This window comes from Notamacropus eugenii, chromosome 4 (assembly GCF_028372415.1).
Source record: "Notamacropus eugenii isolate mMacEug1 chromosome 4, mMacEug1.pri_v2, whole genome shotgun sequence".
Taxonomy (NCBI): domain Eukaryota; kingdom Metazoa; phylum Chordata; class Mammalia; order Diprotodontia; family Macropodidae; genus Notamacropus; species Notamacropus eugenii.
In genome coordinates, this window is record NC_092875.1 from 325127439 (window position 1) to 325140508 (window position 13070).

Genomic DNA, 13070 nt, shown 5'->3' on the forward strand with positions numbered 1-13070 from the left:
CTGGCGCAGGAAACAATTTGGTGGCTGTCATGATTTCATCAAATGTGCCATTTCCTTTCCTTCTAAGTACCCTGCCCATAAAATGCATTTGCAGGCAGAGAATCCTGTGTGATTCCTATTTCAGAACATTCAATATCAAACCTCTCTGGATGCTTGACCAGCACCTCTGCCACTGACTCTTCTTCAAGGAATTAGGCTTATTGTAAAAATCTGGTTCCCCTTCTACTTTCTCTCCTTTTCTTAGAAGGTAGAATATCTCCCTTTTCCCCCCTCCTCTTCAGCTGAGGAAAGATGCATTTTCACAATTATTATTTTCTTCTCATTGTTTCAATTTTGATTTCTTTCGTTTTTTAAGCTTTCCCTTAAAAGGTCATGAAAATGTTTACCTACCAGAATCAAAACAAGCTTCCTTAAATGAGAATGGTTTTAAGGTGACCAGATGCCTCTCTATGTGCTTGCTAAAGGTCAGTCGGTAGGATAGTGAAAGAACAGGTACATTTTATTAGGACAGGCTTTGACATGTCAAAGTGATTGTTAGAAGCCAGATTGTGTCTATTTTGACCAGTCTTTCTGTTTGAAATATCGTTTTCTGTACCTGTGGGACAGAACAAAAGAGCTTACTAGCTGTCTTCAGGTCAAAATCAATTTGATTTTCCTCATCTAACTGTTGGGATGTGAGCAGAAAAAGATCCTCACTGATCTACATCTGGCAAAGGATGTTTAGGACTCCCCCCCACACCAATTCTCTCACATTTGTGTAATGTGTTGAGGGGCAGCCCTCTGACTTTATGTTCCTCTAGCTTCTAGTTATAGCCACAATTGGACTAAAAGGCAGGCCTCTCTATTCCCTATCTGTAAAATGGAAACACCAGAGGTAATCTGTACCTTAAAGGTATCATAGAACATCAATACATCTTAATTGTCACTGTGGAACTGAACATGAATCTGCAATGGTACCTGGGTTTGTTTGTTTTTTTTAGGGAAGGAGGTAATGCTTGGCATTTGGGAAGATTTCATGGTGATATGATACACTATTTTAATAGTGGCTATAACCAAATTATTTAATTCCTAAAGTCTCCCTCAGTGGAGGCATAGACACTCCCAGGTTTACAGGCATTTTTACAGCAAATTTAATCATCTTTCCTGTGAGAGGAATAACCCAGCAAAGGTTAGCCGGGTAGCAGAGTGCTGTGAAGGATGGAAATGCTCAGTAGGGCTGCTAATGTATAGGCATGACTGCTGTTGCTTCTCTAGACAGACCTGTATCTAGGAGGAACCATTCTGCTCAGTGTACTTCTTTTCTTTTCAAACTCTTCAATTCCAGTGGAACTGATATGAGGTCAGGGAACAGAAGTCACTCATGAAATAGTGGCAAATAATTGGATAGCTCACTATAAAAATACAGTGAAATTGTGACTCAATTCATTAAACTTTTATTGAGTACCTACTATTTATTAAGTACCACAGTGCCAAACACTGTGATAGCCAATGAAAGGTTTACAATGCCCTTGAGAAGCTTACAATGAGAATAGCTTGCATTTGTAACACTCCTTCTGGGGTAACCTCCTCAACTCAGAGCTCACAGTTTTCAGGGTGGTTCCCCATAGAGGGCTGGAGATACCACTCTCCTAAGTTTCAAGGGGATCTGGCAAGTCTGGGCTCCTACTACTATAGTTCATGAGTCTGTATTGGTGAGCTTCTCCTTCACAATCAGCAGTAGACACAATTAATTCAAAGCATAGGAGGAAAAGTAGCTACAAAAAATTTCCCTATAAGCCTGGAGTATCCTTTTTTTTACAAATAAACACAGTGTCTGTGAGAAGCATAGTCACAAAATTGGAGTGCAGTGATAGTGAGGCATATGTAAGGAACATATGACCAAGACCACTCGTGTCTCTGGTAGTATATGACCTTGAATTTCTTTCTCTCCTCATAGAATTCTCTTAAGAGCTAGGGTTAGTTCTTTATATCTATGGTCAGCTGCCTTCTCCATTGCCACAAGTGCCATTCCTGGAAGTTACTGCCTTTCTATGTCTGTTTCTTTCAGGGTAGTGTATGCCCCCACTTGCTGTTGGATGTACCTCAAGTGCACTTTGCAAATGGCATCAGAAGCAACTCTTCAAAGTATCATGGTGCACAGAGGAGGACAGAAAATCCTTCCTGTCCCCATCCACCAACCACTGGGAGAGGTACAAGGGTCAGTCCTCACAAAGCAGCTGCTGCCCTAGACTGACCCAATCTGACTCCCTCTCAAACTGTTCTACTATCTTTTAAAGGCCATCTGGAGGAAGAACTAAGCATTACTCAGCTACGTGGTGTTGCCCTGTGCAATTCAGTCAAGTTCATACTTTGTTCATTCTTTGTAAAGAGATCACTGGGAACAACTGCCTCTTCATAATTTAACACCTCTTACTTCTTAGATTAGATCCTGGGGTAAGAAATCAGTGCCCATTTATATAACTTTATCATTGGGTACACATTATCTCAAGGCATCCTTGAGACAACCTTTGAGTTAGGTTTCAATCAATCAATAGACATCTATTATGTATCTACCATATTCCAGGTAGTATGTTAGGAGCTAGGGACATAAATACAATGAGTAAAACAATTCCTACTCCCAAGGAGTCTATAATCTAATGGAGAACACAAGGAGATATATAGGTATATGCAGAATAAATATGAAGAAAATAAATGCAATGTAGTTTGAGAGGGAGTGTATGCTTCCTCCCAATACCAGTTGGGAGGAATCAAGAAAGACTTTACCTAAAAAAAGTAGTGCTTGAACTGAATCTTGAAGAAAGACTGGGATTCTAGGAGGCCAAGAAACTGTATTCTCGGCATGGAGATCAGTCAGTGGAATATGGGATATGAAAAGGTCATACAAGTATTGTTGCCACTTTACAGATATGAAACTGAGGCTTTAACAGCTAAAGTATTAGGTGACTTACCCAAGACTAAGAGCTCATAATTGGGAGAATTGAGAGTTAGATGTGATATTTATGATTCAAAATATAATGGACTATAGCATGCTGTGGTTTTGTGGGGGAGGGGACAGGGAGTTTTGGGGGTAAAATATTTTCATCAAGAGGGATGAGACAAAGTCAAATATGACAAAGTGCCTAAGAAAAATATAAACTAAGTGTGTGGATGGAGTTTTAGTTACATGAATGAGATAAGGCTAAAACAGTAATCTGGACTAGATAAGAATGGACCTTGAATGCCTGGCTAAAGAGTTTGAGCTTCATATAAGAAATAAGGGTCTACAGTTGACTTTTTTAACAGTAAGGTGATGGGAATAAATGGATCTTAGCTAACAAGAACCTTCAGTGTACTGGGATTTATTTTCCTTTCCTTCACTTTTAGGAGAAAAATGTGTTTGGATTTATTTTGTGGGTTTTTTTCTTGGTTTGGACCTATGATGTCAACACTTCAGTGTAGATTTCTCCCACAGATGCAGATCAATTTAGAAAATCAGAGAGCTAGAGACAGTAGGAATCTCAATCTGATACAATCACCCCATTTTACAATGAAGAAACTGTATCCTCTATAGGTTAAGCACCTGCCTGAAGTCACAGAAGTAGTAAAGTGTCAGAGACAGCATTTGCATGCAGATTCTCAAACTCCAAAACCAGGGTTTTTTCAAGTGTAGCACATATCCAAGAGTTTCCAGGGGCACTGGGTGCTGAAATTACTTGCCCAGTCATTGTATCAAAGGCAGAACTTGAATTTTGATCTCCCTGACTCCAAGGCAGCCTTCTATTGATTATACTATTAATTTATCCCTCCAGGAGAGAAGTATATGGCAGGGGGAATAAAACAAGTTGAGGTATTTCTTTAAAATTACTATTTCTTTAGGCTCAGTCTACATACAACCTAGTCTCTTTTTCTTCATCTGCACTTATAACTTTTATTAATTATTAATCATGTAATTTATTACATGTAATAATCATGTAGTTTATTAATCATGTAATAAGCAACAGTGGTCAGAATGATAATGCTGATGTCCAAGGTGAGAGAGTCCTTCAGTTTTTCTTCCTCCAGCCTTACCTGGTAGAGGTGGGCATCCTCCATTTCACAGGTGAATATCTTAAAGAACAAAATGCTGTGGGTTGGTAATGAGCTGGTAAGTGAGTATGTCTGTCATTGAGAAGCCAGAGTCAGGAGATGGGTCATGTACATAGTGGAGTTTGATTACATCTATATTGGAGAAGTTTGATAACTTGATGAACACGTATAGTCACAGAAAATGGCAACAATCAGGAGGAATATCTACAGAGTGGGATCCAGAGAAGGTAAGATTGAGAACAAAGTGAGGAATGGCAACAAATATCAGGCTGATCAAAAGAAAAGGGTATAGATTTTCAAACAAAGAGACTGTCAATTTGTTAGATTACATGAGTTGAATTTAACCAGTTGAATCTGTTCATGTTCTCAGGAGCCTGTATTTAGGATTTTGCTATTATTATCATTATTTACATTAGCAATTTATATATGTAAATTGTTTAGTTGCAAGAGTGAGTATGTAGTAGTTGAACCCTCAGAATTTGTAAGTGACAACTTTAATTGGATAATCTTAACATTAGTCAAATCAACTTAGTATAAATTGAAAATGATACAAGGAAAATAATTGTGTTGAACGTTGGCTAGGTAATGTCAACTCTGACCAAATAACTGATGCAGATCATGACCAGCTAACTATGGAGCAACCAACCTCCTGGACAACTGTTAGTATTCAAAAAACACAAGGCTGTTGTTGATATTAGCTATGATTTTTAGACTTTAACATACCTATATATGCATATATGCATATCTCATATAGATATTTCAGAATCCCATTCAAACTCTACAAACTCCAACGTTGGAAAGAATAATACCTACATTGTTATCTTTCTATGTCTGAGAGAGAGATATATATGGAGAGAGAGAATATGCAGGAAATATGATATAACAATAAAATAATATTCATGTGCATTTTATGCTACTTTGTACTCTTAGCATGAGTTCATAAATTATATATTATATGATCTTCACTATATATCATATTAACATATAAGTTAACAACCAACACATATTATTATTCACACATATTATATACACACACACATGCATATACACATATACATATATTTATATTACTCAGAGCTTTACAAAGCACTCTTCTATTAAAGCTTAAAACTGCACAAAGATTTTTGGAATGAGGACACTAGATTAGTAGTCTTCCCACTGAAACATGTTGGCATGGTGGAAGAAGGATGGAATTACCATTAGAAGACCTGGGTTTGAGTCCTACTTTGCTACTCACTAATTAGGTGACCTTTGGCCTCACTTTACTTTTCTGGGTACCAAAATACTCATCTGTAAAATAAGGGGCTTGGACCACCTGATGTCTGAGATCACTTCCAGTCCTCGTAGTCTGTGATTTAGACCTACTTCCCGCTTGTCATGTTTGATGTTTTATGATAATTTGTTGAATGGGTTGACTCATTGTATGCTGTATCCAAATTGGCCATTTGTGTTCGGAGGTCCTGCTCTTGACAGTGTGGACAGTCACATGGAGGAGGGAAGTTGGAGAGATACAGCCCTTCTCCACCCCACACATTGCAATAAGACTGGCAGTCATTGTACTCATAGTTGAACCCTCAAACTGTAGTGTATATGAAAGGAAACCAGAGGCATTTCTCCCCTCTGAAGGCTAAGAACAAATAACCTGGGAGGGGGATGAAGAAAGGCAGCAGGGAACCTTTCACAGAGGACTTCTGAGGGGTGAGCCTTCTATGCGTAGTCATCCCCCCAAGGCTGACATGGTCTTCTTCCTTTCTCATTGAAGCCAGCACTCAGTTTAGCATTTGCCACAGGAGGAGACCTTGGAGCATTGGTTCAAGCCCGAGGACCTGAGCTCTCTTGGCCCTGGGAGAAAGATAACCTAAAATGTAATAGTATGCATATAAAGGCAACATTCCTGGAGGGCATGGACTTCACCTCCCGTCCCGGGTCCTTCAAATGAGTTTGGACTTGGCAGTTTTAAGACTGGGCAGTGAGTTAGAGAGGAAAGAGAATCTCTGGTATCAGTTTTGTTGTTTTCTTGGCTATGTGAACTGTTTATGCCTTAATTTCCTTAGATGTCAAGGAAGGATAATAATATCCTTATAATAATGACCTGCATCCCTCACAAGGTTGTGGTGATGATCAGGTGAATCACTGGAGATAAAAAGTCCAGCTAGCATAAGGTATTGCATGACCTGTGGAAAGCAGATGGTGACCCAACTATTTGGTTTGAAGTGTATAGTTCTGGGCCTTGGAGTTGTCTCAAAGAGACTTTGATTTCCTTATCATGATGCTTTAACTATGCTCATCAGAAGGGGTTTCAAAGGCAGGTGGGCTCAGGGACAATATAGGCAATGGAGAGAATTTGTGTGTGTGTTTTTGAAGACCATGAGTGTCTGCCCACCTACGCTTCCTTTCATCCTTACTAACTTCTTAATTACTTCTCCTTTCTGTTGTTTATTCCTGAGCAACTTTATTTTATTTACTAATTTAATTTAATTATTCATATTAAATATTTATTTATTATTCATATTAAATAAAATAATTTAATTATTTATTAAAGTCAATAATTATATTACTGACTGTCGAAGTCTATATTTCTGATATCTGTGGCATCTGTATTTTGTCTGTCTTGTTTTGGCTATCAGAACTAAGAAGCATTCCAGTGACTATCTAGAGCAACCCACTGGTTTTCAAGATGAGGAAACTGAGGTCCAGAGTAGGAAACTGATTTTCCTGAGATTAAACAGCAAGTTAGTGGCTAAGAAAAAAAACAACAGGTCATCTGACTACCAGTCTACTGCTTTTACCATGTCATGTCCAAAATTTAACTATGAGTTTGTTTATTTTTTATGATCAGTTATAATAGCCACAGTAATAAATATATTTATTCTGTGTGCCAGCAACCTAAGAGACACTCATGAGAACAAGAAATCCGCAGATAATAAGTACTTGAGGCATCTATTAAAACCACCAGTTTATTTCCATTGTGAGAGTGGTTCCGGCACCAGTGTGAGGAAGCAGAACTTTCCCCTGATATTTCCTCCCTTGAAACACATGGTTTATGATTCAATTTATTACAGTTGTGGTTTGTGGACTCCATGTTATTCCTGCCTTCTTTGGTGTAGACACACAGCTTTGGAATCAAGACTTCTGGAAGAACCCAGGGCAAGTTAGTTGGGATCAAATTTTGCACATATAAGAAATAATAAATTTTAGGATTGCATCAGTGAAATAATGGGCTTTTATTTCCTGACCTCTTCAGCAATCCGACCCACCACCCTCACTACGAGTTATACAAAGATGAATAAACCAGTCTCTACTCTCAGGCAGTGTATAATCTACTTGAGAGAATAAGCTAAACTTGCAATTAAATTTAATGCAGAGTAAAATATAAAAGTATGGAGGAGTCAAAATAAAGTACTATGGAATTTCAAAGGTGGCAAGGATCACTTCCAACTGGGGGGCTTAGGGAAGGTTTCATGAAGAAGATGGCATTTAAATCAGGCCTGGAAAGGTTGTTGTATGTTCGTCCTTCATTTTCAGAGAAGACCATGACATCAGAGAAATGATGACATGACATGCACTTGCACTTGACTTTGTTTTGAGTGAGGGAGGGCTGTGCAAGGCTGGCAACCTTTCTCATCCTTTCCTGGAAAGGTAGGGTGAATTTGAATTGGTAAAGATGTGAGGAAGATGGCATTCTATCCTGAGCAAAGGAAGCTGAGAAATTCATCCTTTCCTCTCTCTTTCCCACCCATCTTCCCCCACTACTTCAAAGCTCTGCCCAACTCACCTCCAACTTGGAGCCTTCCTTGATTGACTCATACCTGACTTCAGTAATGCCAGTCACTCTATGCCAATGCCTACCCACCTACCTAGTCTTTATTCTTCCTCTCCTTCTCTGATTACTTATCCTTTCTGTTGTTTATCCCCAAGCAGCTCTTATTGATTTTGTTCAAGTCTTTATTTCTGACATCTCTGGTTTAAAGCAATGGTGCCTTTCTTGTCTTGACTATCAGATTGTAAACTCTCTCTGTATCCCACAGACACAATGACCAGTACGTAGTGAAGACTCAGGAAATGAATTCTGTCACCTAACCTTCCATGAATAACTACACTTTACTCTAAAGGGATAGCACTATGTTTTCCTGCTTCTCTATAAGCATCTCTTCTCATACTTATTTGTGCTTCAGTTCTCACCCCAGCTGCTCTCAAGGTCACCCTTGAGTGGAGGAGCTCATTTCCCATGGGGTATGGTTTGAGGATTTCTAGAAAAGACCCATGAGAGGACAGGGGAATGAGTGGGAATTTTCTCTCACTAACTTTCCCTAGAAACTGAAATTCTACTGTTAGAGATTCATTTCTTTGTAATTTTTATTCTAGAAGACCCTCTTAATTAATTGTAAATATCCCCTGGGAAGGATCTCTTTTCATTTATCTGTGGACTTATTTATTAATCAAATGCTTTTGTAGGGAAAGCAAGACTGTGCAAGAATGGGGCACTAGAAAATTTCCTGGGATGGGGTGCAGGGGGAGAGATGTGGAAAGGGACAAGATAGAGAGAAGAGAGATGGGAGGACACCAAAGATAAAGTTTTCTTCACAGTTTTTCTGAGGTTTGGACTCTGAAATAAAATTTTACTAATGTTCTGTTTCTGGAAAAGCATACTTATCCTGGAGGAGGGGGTGAGTAATTATGTTCAGTTTTCATGATCTTTCCTTCAGTAAAATAACAGCATGTGTGGGTACATGTATATATATATGTGTGCATACACATGTGTATACACATAACGTAATAGCATGTATATATGAATACATATATATTATTCATATATTCATACTTTTAAATATGCTAATATATTATATTTGTATGCATATATGCACACACATATATCTTTAAGGTTTACAAAGGGTTTTACATAGTAAAATTTATCTAGGGCTTAGCATAAATGCATCATCTCATGCTAATTTACTGAATGTATTTGTAGGTCACAGGACCATAGAGTTAGAGCAAGAAGGGACCTTATAGGTTGCCTAGTTAAACTTCACATTTATAGATGAGGAAACTGAGGTTCATGGTAGTTAAATGACTTGTCCGCAATTTTAGAGCGGGTAATTATCGTAGGAGAGATTCAAACCCAAATCTTCCTAATTGCAAGTTCATTTCTCTCTCCATGATGCTACACTGCTTCTTAGATGATTCATCTGTTGTGTCATTTGGGCCTTACATCCTATAAGGAGGAGGTTAAGATCAGTCCATTAAGTCCCTAAACTACCTTCTGGTGCTCTGCCTGACTCACAAGGCTGCCCAGGAGTTTCTAGTTCTTCAAAAACCAAGCCCCATCCCATCCTGTTTGGTCACCTGGAATCTAGTTCTCTTAAGCTCTTAGGTTACCAAAACTTAACCCAAGGCTTTAGAAATCTGGATAGGTTAAAAACACTGGCCAGTCATTAGATTTCTGATGAAAAGTTCTGATCATCATCTACAAGGGGACAGAGAATTTATGGTCATGAACCACATAGTAACCTCTGAATCAGAGAAGAAAAAAAATGGTTAATGGATAAACAGTTCATCAACAAATATTTATTAAACATCTCCTCTGTGCCAGGCACTGTGGGGGTCACAGTACAAAGAACTGTGGCCCTGTTATGCGCATGGCCCTGGACTTCTCTCTATGAGTGGAGTCTAAGATGTGCACACCTTGTGTAGCAAATTTCTGTGCCCTTCCCCTGCTTAAGATCCAATGAGGAAGACAAAGCATAGAAAAAAAGAGCTAATGCTACAAGCAAGAGTGTTCCAATTTAGCTGTGGATCATGTAATACCCCTCTCTCTGAAGAATCAAAAGTGCTGGTTACCCAAAGGGCAGTGAAGAAATGCCTGGTGAGAAGAAACCAGCTGCTGCAGATCTGTGTGCAAGGCCCAGCATCAAAGATAGACTCTAAGAGCCCCTCACCAGAAAAGCAGGTGGGCTGGGGCTGTAGTGAGGGTTAGTTTTAACAGGCAGACTTGTGCTGTCATAATGCCCCCTTAATATTAAAGTCATAAGAGCTAGCATTTAAATGGTGCTTCAAGGTTTGCGAAGTTCATTACAAATACCTCGTTTTATCTTCACAACAATCCTGGAAGACTGGTGATTATTGTTATTAATTATTGTTAATATCAATTATTAACAATGTGATTTATAATATATTAATACCATTAATCATATAATAACAGTAACAATAATAATATTGCTTGTAAAAGACCCAGAAGAAGACTTCTAGTGTGTTAGGAGATTTATGGGAGGACATGGATAACAGTTATACAGGATGAAGGATTATGGGTAGCTTATGATATATATCATTTCTTAGTGGGAGAATCTATGTGGATCAGATCAATAAATGGTAAGCAATGGAGGGAGAGATCGTTGTGAGCTGACAGAGTGGGGAAGGCTTTCTTGGAGAAAGTGAGACCTGAGTTGAGTAATCTTGTGCAGTCCTCCCTCATTCAAATCAAAGTCAACTGCAAGAAATATCATAATTTCCCTGATATCATAGTCCTCTTCGAAAATAAAGGACAAACACAACCTCTAAGGATAGGTAGGATTCAGAGGGTAAAACAGTTGGAACAAAGGCCAGCAGCTGAGACTACACAGCCCAGTCAGGAAGATGTATAGTCAGAGAATCAATCTGGCTGAACTGGAGTGTTTACAAAGGGGAGTATGGAAAACCAAGCTGGAAAAGTAGGAGGGGATCAAATTGTGAAGGTCTATGAATTCTTTCTTTTCCATTCCTCACATATCTCTTTCTCTCCAATTTCTTTCTCTCTTTCCCTCCTCCCTTTCTTCCATCTCTATCTATTTTTCCTTTCTCTTTCTCTTTTCCTTTTCTCCTCCAACTCTTCTCACAGTGGGGGCCTTCAGGAGATAGAGAGGTAACTTAAACCTGCTCCGAAGATGCTGACCCCTGCATTCCATTCAGCATCACTGGGAGGGGTTCTTTAAAAAAAATGCACTAGTCTGAGCATAGAGAACTGTAGTGATTCAGTAAAATGGCCTTGAAACTGCACATGCTATTGAAGGGGGGAAGAAAAAGCTTTTAACTCCCCAGGTAGAAGTCTCCTTTGAAATAATTTCAAATACCCCTATTAAGAATGATACCCCAAAAGTCAAAGAGAAAACCACCCTCTGGTTTCCAGCAAGCCAGAGAAATATGTGGTGTGAAAACACATTTAATCTTCTCTGCCTAGTACATGAACATACATACTTGTGCACACAGAGCCCCTGAATTCAGACTCCTCACAATGCTAGAATTCCTGAGCACAGAAATGTTCTAAATGTTCTCATACACAGGGCACAGTAAGTCGCCTTCTCTCCTTCCCCTTTTTTAATGATCTAAGAAAAACCATGGACTTATAGGAAAAACCGCCCGCTGTCTCTGAATGTGGGTGTTTTCCAGTCACTTTCCATGCTTGGTTCCCACCCAAGGGAAGAAAAATCACGGAAAAGAAATCCTAGTAATTGGCTCCACAGCCCAGTGTGAACCTTTCTAAGCACCCACTCCACTGTGGAGGCAACAGAGGAGAGAGCTTATGGGTTCCTGAATTTTTACCATGAAGGAATCACACCCAAGGGTTTCTTAAGACTTTTGGATCAAGGGGGCTGTCCCCAATGTTCCCAGGAAAAGAAATAATAATCCCTTAAGTGTGTTTAGTTCTTTATTCTTTTCTAAGCATTTTCCTACCCATTATAAGATTTGATATTCGCAGCATCCAATTAGGTAATATTATTCTCATTTTATAGAGATAGAACTTAAGGACCAGAGAGTTGAAGTATACAGCACTGCCATCAGTATCCATGCAGTGTCATTTTCATAATAACCCCATTCCAAAAATTTCAGCAATCCCAGCACCTTCAGAATAAAGTACAAACTACTCACGCTGACCTTTAAGGCCTACTGATCTGGCCGAAACCTTCACTACAGCCTATTCATCATTCCCCCAAGTCAACTTCTACATTTTAATCTCCTCACCTTTGTTCACATGATTTCCCCTGCCTAAAATGCCTCCCATTTCCCCTCTTTACTTAGACCTACCTCTCCTTCAAGGCCCATAAGCCCCATTTCCTCTAGTAGACCTTCTGGACCAATCCAGCCTGCCATGATCTCTTTACCCTCCTTTGAATGCCTTTAGAACTTAATTGTCTGTACCTTTTTGGGGACCGTTAATCATATAATGTTTTGTGACATCTACTGTGATCCCATGAAATGCAATAAGGGAAAAGCCAAGGTAGCAAATCTTTCAACATTCCCCGCAGCATGTAACAGTTCCGTACATTTAGTTGGTGCTTTTATTAATAACAATATGGCAACTCACATTTGCATAGCAGTTTAGCATGTACAGAATGTTTTTTGTTTTTTTCTGGACTCGGGTCTTGCTGACTTTAAATCCATTATTCTATCCACAGAACCATGTAGCTAGCTTGGTACATGTAGTTAGGATATGGTAAAAAAAAAAAGATTCTAGTCAATTCATGCTATGACACATTTAATGGACATCTAGTCAAATATACATATGATTTGAGGGAGCAGATAGATGGAAAAATAGATTGATGTACATAAATATATACATACCCACATATAAAGAGAGTTATATATCTGTATCTATAGATATACATCATATCATATATAACCATATATGCGGACATGTGTATCTATATACATATATATGTTATATATCTTCCCCTACCACCCAAGTCCTAGCTACTAGACCTTTCTTAATTTAATCTAAAATTGAATTAGCTTCCTTGGATGTCAAATCATGCTGTTTATTTATAGCAAGTTTTTAGTCTACCAAAACTTCTCTTCTCTCTCTCTAATATGTACATATGTATATTATTATGTATATATGTTTCTGTATATATGTGTACACACACACACACACACACACACACACACACACACACACACACACACACACACACTGGTTGTTAAACATTTACCAGTATAACACTCTACTGTACTGTTAAGTGACTATTAACTTCTGT

General features: G+C 38.7%; 1 protein-coding gene across 8 annotated transcripts in view; it reads left to right on the forward strand.

The window, feature by feature from the left end:
- The window catches only part of ZBTB7C (zinc finger and BTB domain containing 7C), a 505030-nt gene that overhangs the window by 415675 nt on the left and 76285 nt on the right, over nt 1-13070 (forward strand). The window lies entirely within an intron of this gene.